This window comes from Chelonia mydas, chromosome 22 (assembly GCF_015237465.2).
Source record: "Chelonia mydas isolate rCheMyd1 chromosome 22, rCheMyd1.pri.v2, whole genome shotgun sequence".
Lineage (NCBI taxonomy): Eukaryota > Metazoa > Chordata > Testudines > Cheloniidae > Chelonia > Chelonia mydas.
In genome coordinates, this window is record NC_051262.2 from 16184848 (window position 1) to 16194230 (window position 9383).

The 9383-nt window shown below is 43.1% G+C and overlaps 1 long non-coding RNA gene across 1 annotated transcript; it reads right to left on the bottom strand.

Annotated features, from left to right (window-relative positions):
- Positions 1-276: 276 nt before the first annotated feature.
- On the bottom strand, positions 277-8974 carry LOC122463573. Its single transcript, XR_006287052.1, has 3 exons — positions 8710-8974; positions 1513-1698; positions 277-715 (listed from the first exon to the last, which is right to left on the bottom strand). It is a non-coding gene; the product is annotated as an uncharacterized LOC122463573 (long non-coding RNA).
- Positions 8975-9383: the final 409 nt, after the last annotated feature.

The window sequence follows — 9383 nt, forward strand, 5'->3', positions numbered from 1 at the left end:
TCTGTTGGAAAGTCGTGCCTGACTTACATCCCTGTGCATTAGCTTCATCTCACAGAGGGGGCAATTGAATCAAAATTGTGCTGAAAGATACAGTTAGTGTTTCGGCTTCTCAGGGAAAAAAATATTTCACTGTAGAGATTGGAAAATGTGATATTTTCATGCTGCTTGAGCTTAAATCCAGCCCAAGGTTCAAGTTCATAACAGACTCCAGACTTCATTTAATTTAACAGGGGAAAACATAGCCTAAATTTTATTAAAGCATATATCTGTGGCTTTTAAATGGGGACAGACAGTTGCCAGAGCTGTTCAAACAACTGCTCACTCTTCCATGGCTGGGAGAGCCTGAGAGAGAGGATGGGAAATAGAAAGCACTCCTCAGCCCATGCCTCCTTGAACACATCTGTTTGCTGCCTGCTGCAAGTACCACTTCAGCCGTCAGTGTCCTGGATCATCACAGCAGAATGCACTTTGCTACTGCAGATCTCACCACATGCTGTGGGAGTGAGCTGCAGCAGAGAGCCGGATTCTCAGCCGGTGTAAATCAGCAGAGCTTCATTGGCCCAGCATAGTTTGGTGGAAATCAATGGAGCTACACCAGCTGAGGATCCAACTCCGAAAATCCACACCACAGACTTACATGTCTTTTCCTGCTTCCCAATCCATGTCCTCCTCTGGATTCCGGAGAAGAGCTGGGTTATTCTCTCCTTCTGAATACCTATGAAATTACGTTTGATGCAATCCTCTCAGCAGAGATTTTTTGGGGGAAACGGGCCTGAATGCCTGGTACCCTCTACTTATACTGGGTGTTAATGGGAAGAGTTACCCAGGACACTGCATATAAAACCCACAGGTGTTTAAAGCAAGGTGAGTAATTTATTTTTGCTCCACCAGGTGCAATCTTGATGTTACTGAAGACAATAAGCTCTCAGACATGGACTTCAGAGGGTCAGGATTTAACCAACCGTGTTTTGAAATAACTGCGTCTGTAGCTAGTAGACACCATTTGTTTTTCCACTTCCCGGTGAAGCTCCAAAGAGTAACTAATAGAGCTGGTCAGGAATTTTTATCTAAAATTGTGTTTAATTGGAAAATGTTGATTCATCAAACTGAAACTTCCCAGGAAAGGGTTCGTTTCGATGAATTTCCCATTGCAAAAAAAGTTATGGGGGGGAAGTTTCAAAATTGTCAAAATGAGAAATCTCAACATTTTTAAAATGAAAACATTATTTTGGGGGTATCAAAACAACTCTTCATGAAATTTAATTTAACTTCAGTGAAAAACCAATTTTTTTAAAGGGTCAATATCAAAACTAAACTTGGTTCATGAATTTTTTTTTTTATTTTGACTTTTTGTGCCAATTTCAACTGGGAAAAAATTGAAATCTCAAAAAATCTCACAGGACAGGGAAACTGTTTCCTTTCCAGCTCTAGTAACCAGTGGGTATTTTAAGCCCTGCAATAAAACATGGCTATTTAAAAACATCTTACTGTATCTAGGTATGGAACACTGACCTTTAGAAAGCTCTGATCAGTTCACAACATAGCAGCCCATCACCTTGTCTGTGTTCTGCTCTCTGCCCTGGCTCCTCATGGATGGTGTTGGACTTCATCTTCAAATGCCTCTATAGAATTGGCTCAAGTTACCCCAGGGAACTGCTTCACCCTGCATGAGCTCGATCTTCCACAACAGCAAAGTTCCTGTGGAATAATGGAACAGCTGTCCTCAGGTGTGAGGCTTCTGCATACAGGAGACAGAAGATTTTCAGCAATCGGCCCATGACTCTGGAACTCACTCCCAAAGATCACAAAGAAGAGTAGTCTTGGATAATTGCAAAGAAAAACAAGAGAGAGAGAAAAACATATCTTTATATCAATACTTTATAATTTTGGGAGACGGTCAGATGCTGTGGCGATGGGCATCATGTAAGAAGACAGATAATCACAGAGTTTAAGGCCAGAAGGGACCTCCAGATTATCTCATCTGACTTCCTGTGTATCACAGACCGTCAACGCCACCCAGCTCCCACACACTAAACCCAACAATTGACAATTAGAACCAAGTATTACAGCCCTCAGGAGACTAAACTGTTACCTTTTACAAGGAGAGAACAGGAGGGACTGAGATGCACCAATGCCTGAGGCACCTGCACTGGAAATGATTAAGTGAAATGTACCCAGACAGTCCTGGCAAGTGACCTGGAGAAAGATCACAATGCTGTACCGCAGAATGTCATGCAGAGAACGTCATTTATGGAGAGGAATGGGAGTTGGGCAAATGAGGTTGGAAGTTTAGGTGTTTGTTCTACCTCTGCACAGGTCTCTGATTAAACATAAGAACGTCCATCCTGGGTCAGAGCAGTGGTCCATCTAGCCCCGTATTCTGTCTGACAGTGGCCGGTGCCAGATGATTCTGCATAGAACAATTATTGAGTGATCCATCCCATCATCCAATCCCAGCTTCTCGCAGTCAGAGGTTTAGGGACACCAGGAGCCTGGAGTTGCGTCTGTGATCAGCTTGGCTAATAGCCATTGATGGACCTATCCTCCATGAATTTATCCGATTCTCTTTTTAACCCAGTTCTACATTTATACTTCTAGGAGCGTTCATCAGTCCAACCTCACCCCAATTTCCCTCTATTAAAACTATCCATAAGTCTGAGCCAGTTTGGCCTGCTAGGTTTTCTCAGTCATCCTAGGAAAGCAATTGTTGCTTCCAGTGAACAGTGCATATTCTTTCTGGGACAACATTTCGTACATCAACTTTCTGCAGCATCCACAAAGACAAACACTTGAAAGTCTGGGAACAAGAATAGACCATACAGGTTACCAAGGCTCCTCTCTCAAAAACTCTCCAAACATCTGTGGCCTCTAATTGTTTTCTGAATAGCCCGTGTATTTACCCCAATGGCCTGACCCTCTTGACTCTCTCAAGCACTTACTGTGGAAAGGCCATTTTCCAGTCCAACAATCTAAACAATAAATATGTTCTTCCCTTAGATTCTCCGTTGTGGAGCTGGCACTCAGAGCTGGCTTCCTCTTTTAGTATGTTTTTCCACGTCTCTCTTTGTGGGTAATGCTCTCTGTCTCTCTCATTTCCTCATCTTCCAGGCTGCAGAAGCCAGCTGGGTTCCACAGCCTCAGGGCAGGTGTTCTTACAATACAACTAGTTTCTGTAACATTGCAGGACTGCATTCTCAACCTACAGCTCTCCCCACCCTTCCCATCTCTCCCAATTGCCATTGTCACCAGCTTCCCATTTTACACCAGCCAGGCAATCACTTGGGAGAAGTGTCTGCTCAGCCAGCTGGCTAGCAAGGGGATATGTATGGCTCTTCTTCCCTAGCAAGTGCATGACAAACAATATGCCTGATCTTGATCCCCTGTCCATCTCATAGCCCAGCAGCCTGACTCTATTTCCCAACTCCTGCTGCAGCAATAAGAATGCCAGAATGACAAATTGGAAGGGATTCAGACAACAGCAGCAAAAGTGATTAAGAGGCCAGAAGGGTTGACTGATGGGAGGAGTAAATCTATATAGCTTGGCTAAGGATTGGCAAGGTGGTAGGGACAGGATAATGATGTACCCGTGTTTCAGGGGGTGTAAACATTAAGAAGAATGTTTGGAGAGATAGAAGGGAAACAACCAAAATCGATGGTCAGAAATTAAGTGAAGGAGGAGCATTTAACTGACTATCCGGAAACATTTCCTGATGTGGGGATCTATGAGGTTGTAGATTAATCACCCAAGAGAAGTGTTAGAAGTAGGGCTTGGTTGAAAATTTTTCCGTGAAAACTATCTTTCGGTGGAAAATTGGGATTTTGTATAAATGTAATTTTTCACAAAGCATGTGTTATTTCACAGAAAAATTCAATTTTTCCACCAGAAAACAGAACACCAAAAAACAATTTTTTTCAGCTAAAACCCAAAATATTTTTATTCTGAAATACCACCATGATGCCTCATGCTCCCTGGTCAGCTTACATCTCCCACAGCCATGCAACATCCATGATACACCTCCTCCCCTCAGCACAGTTGGAGACCATGGTACATCTGGGAAATGGACTCCAACCATGCAGCCTGACCTATAGAGGAGAAGGAAAGCTTGGGGATCCCAAACTACAGTTCCCATGAGGCACCTCAGCAGAATTTCAGAGTCAAAATACTTCATATTTTGGTTTTTCACTGTAAACTTGGCAATTGCCATAGAAAACACCCTCATTTTCTCCCCAGCTCCAGTTAGAAGCTACAGTCATTTGTGTCACAAAGCTGGTCTGGACAAAGTCTTCAAGAGCAGACTTCAGGGAAATAATCTTGTAGCGTCCAGGGGAATGGGCTACATCTTTAGTTCTTTCCCATCTTTAACATCTGCATTAATTCTGTTTTACATATCTCAATTAGATTAAAATCTGATTTAATTCTCCCAGTCTCCTTTTCTTATTCTCTTCAAAGTTCCAAGGCAGCGTAGCTTTGCAGGGGCTGCCTCACAGGAAAAAAGAGACAGTTCTGAAAATAATGTCAGTGTTCAAGAGACCCTGCAACCCATGGGGGGCATCATTAAATAAAGTAACCTTCTCTGTCATCATCATCATAAAGGAATGACCTAGAAGGAAAACAAATTGCAATGGTGCATACAGTGGCTGAAAGTGCCTAACCTCAAAAGACTGCTTCAAAATAAAGGGTAGATACATTATAGTAAGAAACAAATTCCTTGACGTTTGTTTGGGACCGTTCCCCTTGTTAGGAGCCCAGGATAGTCTGCATTGCCAGTCCCCCCTACTGCTGCAGCTAGAAAGCCAGCATTTGGACCCTTCTCCGGCCCAGCAAACAGTCTAACGTTAAAGACTGAAAGATTGCATCTTCCTAAGCGTGGTTTTAATTAACGTACAAATGTGTCATCATAAAAAGGAGCTCAGAAGTGTGGCTCTCAGTTACCCGAAAATAGATTTATGGGCTCTATGTGAAGTGGTTAGCAAAGACATTTAAAAACAATTAGACTCTCAGAGAGGCAGATTCAAGCAGCCCAGACTGTTCTCATTATGCCAGAGAATGGAAAAATAAGGCCATTAAGGCTCACCAGATAACTAGGTTATTTGTACTTATTTATTTTTTAAAATGATTAGTTTCTTTAATAATGCCTTCTGCCTGCAGCGGGGGAAACTCGCACGCACTCACTCACACACCGAGTCACCGATGAGTGATGCTCCCATGTGACCAACCAAATCCGATTTTAATGTTTCACGATGCTATCAAAATGAATAAAAAGGCAATTATCACTTTCCCTCAGCAAAGCGTCAGCCACCACTGCGCATTAAGGAGTCAATGGGAGAGGAAGACGGAGGGAGAGGGGGGACAGCAGCTGGCTGGGGAGCGGGCAGTTGTATGTGCTGTCTGGGTTCCCATCCCAGCCTGTCTCCGGCTCATATGGATGCCCACTGGAGTCCTGTTGGAATGACTAAATAGTTCACTTTCAGAGACATTTATACCATCTAGTCTCATTCCTGCTACACTCTTTCTGCTTTTATTTGCTCCATGTCTTTCTTTCAAACATCTCCTGCAAGTCACCCGCTTGGCTTTGCTCACATCAAGAGCTTCATTTACATCCGTTGCATTTAGCGCGACCCAACTCTCCGCACTGAAGGCCAGAGGTGAAATTCTAGCTCCACTGAAGTCAATGGGAGTTTCAGTGGGGCCAGGATTTCAGCCCAGATTTTCAGGAGAGCTTAACTCCCACTTCAGCATTGGAATATGTGGTCAGAATTTCATAAAAGCAGAGCATGTGGGGTACACGTTGGGTGCTGAGCACTTCTGAATATCTGGCGCTGATTGTGGATGTCTTGCACTTAAGACTCTGGCCCTAGCTAGATTTTTTCCAGGATCTTTTAGATGCCATTATTATAATTTATTATGATATTCCAGTAGCATTTGCAGTTCCCAGCCAAGATCAGGCCCTTTTGTGCTAGACACTGCACCGCCAGAGAGAGAAACTTTCCCCACTCCGCATTGCTCATGAGGAAAGCTGGTCAAAAGTTTTCCATTAAAATATTTTTCAATGGAAAATGTTTTTCCCTGACAAAGTAGATTTTTAAAATGTCTCTGTTTTTGTCAAAAAAAAAAAAAAAAAAAAAAAAAGATGGCGGGCGAGAGGGGGCGGGAGTGTCAGTGAAAAATGGCTTTTTATTCAAAATTGAACATGTTCATGAATTCTCTTTTCAAAATCTTCTCTTTTTTGGCTAAAGACCTCAAAAACAAACTTAAAAATAAAAAAAATGTTTTTTTGTTTCCTCCTTTTCCTTCATTTTTCTTTTCCTCCTCTCTCCCCTACCCCCCATTTTGCCCCTGAGAAGGGAGAAAACTTTTTTGTTTCTTTTTTTTTTAAGGGAAAAAATGCCAAATGGAAAAAATCAATACCTGAAAAATTCTGGTTTTCTTTTATATGAAAAAAACCCCCCAAATTTAAAAACAAATGCATTATTTTTCAAAATATTTAGTAAACATACTTGCCATTTATCAAACAGTTCTTTTAAAAAAACACACACAAGATTAGTTTCCTGGTTTGACAATTTTTCAGACAAAACAAAACAATTGTGTCTCTGTTTTGAGCAGGTCCCCTCTTTTTCTAGTCACACTCCAGCTAAAAACACACATTAGAATATTTTCAAAGCATTGTATGGCTTCGTGTAGCTAACAGACAAGTCTAACATACACCTCACGGCAATCAGGACACCAGCTGAAAGAAGTAGGTGGGCGAGTTCATCCCCAACTCTGTCAGCTTCAGGATGGGGCCTAGATACCTACTGAGATGGAGGAAGCCTTCACACCTTCTGCCTCAGACTCTGGATGGAGAGAGGACACTCAGGGCCTGATTCTCATTTGCACAATGGCTCCTTTACACCATTTTTAGCAGAGCAAAGGGGCAGTATCCTCTGAGGCCACCTGCCAGAGCATTGCAAAGGTTTCTTAGTGCAAATGCAAATCAGTTCCCAAGGCCCATGACAATCTCACACCATCCACAAGCACTGAATTCACACATTTCCCTCTTTCAATAAGTTTAAACTCCCTAGTAAATGGCATATGAAGAAAAAAAATCTGTCCCCTAAAGAGGAGCTGTAACTTCCCCCACTTATTTTATTTCTTCCTATGGATTCCATTCCCTAGATTGCATCTTTATTGTCCTCGTCAGAGTGCCACGCTACAGCCAAATATGATATATTTGGTCAGATCTGCTTATTGACTTTGTGGTATGGATTGATTCAGGATCCATTACTGTGTATTATATCAAAGAACCCCTTAGCAGCTCTCTGTGATGTGAGGCAGGGCTTGAGAGGTGGGGGTGTGGTAGCTGGGACATTATTTCCCTTTTAATATCATCATTTTAAAAAAAATCTCTGTGGAAATGGACTATAAAAGACTGTCAAAACAGCATTAATATGCCGACAAACTGAAAGAAGTCAGGAAATTCAGAGGAATAGCTTTCACTCCCTCCTTTGCTTTGCCATCTCTTAAATATAATGTATATTGTCACGTATAGTCCACTGGAACACAATTATTTCCATCATAGCTTTATAAAAAATCAGTGGGAAATATCATTTTTCCCAGGGGAAGGTGTGAAGAGAGGAGATCCTGTACACCCACACATACAATTAATCACCCTCTTGCCTTTGTATTTGCTACCCTGGGATCCAGACAATTTTAATGATGCTAACGTGTTTTACATTAGCACCATGGGGGAGTGTTTCATGCAGCAAGTGGGAATTTAGCCACAGAACTCTCATGGGGCCAGACGAGGCATCCTTACTCACCCTGAGTAGTACCTTATTCCCTCCTGGATTTCAGTGGGAGTGCTCAAGAAGTAAGGTACTATTCAGTGTGACCTAAAGTGGTGGAATATGGTCCACAGAGAGGAGCCATGCAGTTAAATTCCTTATTCCATCCTTGCATTGGCTCTGACAATGGACTTCCAGGCAACAGGAAGCCACACATCTATAATGGGCTACGGTAGCCTCATAAGAAGCATATCCACAGTTTGGTTGTGCTAAGAAGATCCCCTAATCTCAGCTGTTTCAGAAATTCTCCTCTAGGGTACAAGTGTAAAGTCCACCCATCCTCTTGGGACAGCTGATGCTTTCCTTCAATGCCCCTTATTAGCAATCTCCCCCAGGGGAGGGAGGGAGGGTGTGGGTGTGTGTTTGTCCGTCCAAAGAGGGTCAGGAAATGTGTTTTGTTCTTATGAAAAATTTAAAGAAAATTTTGTTTTTATCTAATTTTTTTCTTCAAAAATTTTTGTTTTTGCGTCAAAAAACAGATGAACAAACTCCCAAATCAAACACTTTACAGTTTTCAGCAACCAAAAACTGAAAAATATCTGCCCCCAAATGAATTTTTTCAGTTTCTGGTTGAAATTTTTGGGTGTTTAATTGTCAAAAGCTGGAGAAAAAAAATATGGGGTTGCAGTCGTTCAAAACCATGGGGAAAATTGGGTTTCCAGTTTCCCAGTGAACCCCTTCTCCCCCCTCCCCACCTGCTTTGATGGGAGTCAGTTTGGTTGGCTGGTTGTGTGGGGGTGGGTGGTATTTTTGTGTGGGTGAGTGGGGGAAATCATTTCAATAAAAAATTTCAACCAGCTCCATTTGGGGGTAAGAATGTTAACAGACAAACTGCCCTCAGCATCCCATGAGCGCTACATCAGGATCGTGGTTATCAGTAGGTACCTGTACTGGTTGCATTAATTGGAAAGTTTGGTGCTCATGAATGTCAGGGCTCGAGCAATCACACTGTCATGACGGGGACACTGGCGCCTTGACCTAGCGGTTGGAGCGGGAGTCAGGAGCCAGGCCTGGTCACATCCCAGGAGATCGGAGTCCAAGACAGGCCAGAAGGCAAACAGAGTCAGGAGGCAGGCAGGGTCAGGATACCAGGAAATCAGAGTCAGGCCCTAGGAGCAGGTAGCACAAGGGAAGCAGTCCTAAGTAAAGGAAACTCTGTTGCATGGACAACTTCCTCTTCCTGTGCTTGGTTTAAATAGAAGCAGGGAACCAATCAGGAGCTCCAGAGTTCCACCAATCAGATCCCAGGATTGTTGTCCTCTGTCGGAGTCAAGCTTCTAGTTCTGGTGACTGTTAGCAAGTTGCTGGCTGGCAAGTCAAAACTTACTGACTCCTAAGAGCCCCGTGGACCAGGATTCGAGACTCGCGGTCGCTGATACATACTGCAAGTGGCCACTGTGCAAGCGTGCCCCTCGAGTTTTGCCAGTGCACCTCAAACCTGACCACACCATCCTCTGTTCTTCCCAACACTGTCTCCTTAGTGTTGATCTGCAACATCACTCCACCCTTATCAATAGTCCACATTCCAAGGAGGGACGGCTAACAGTGCACCAGCTGGC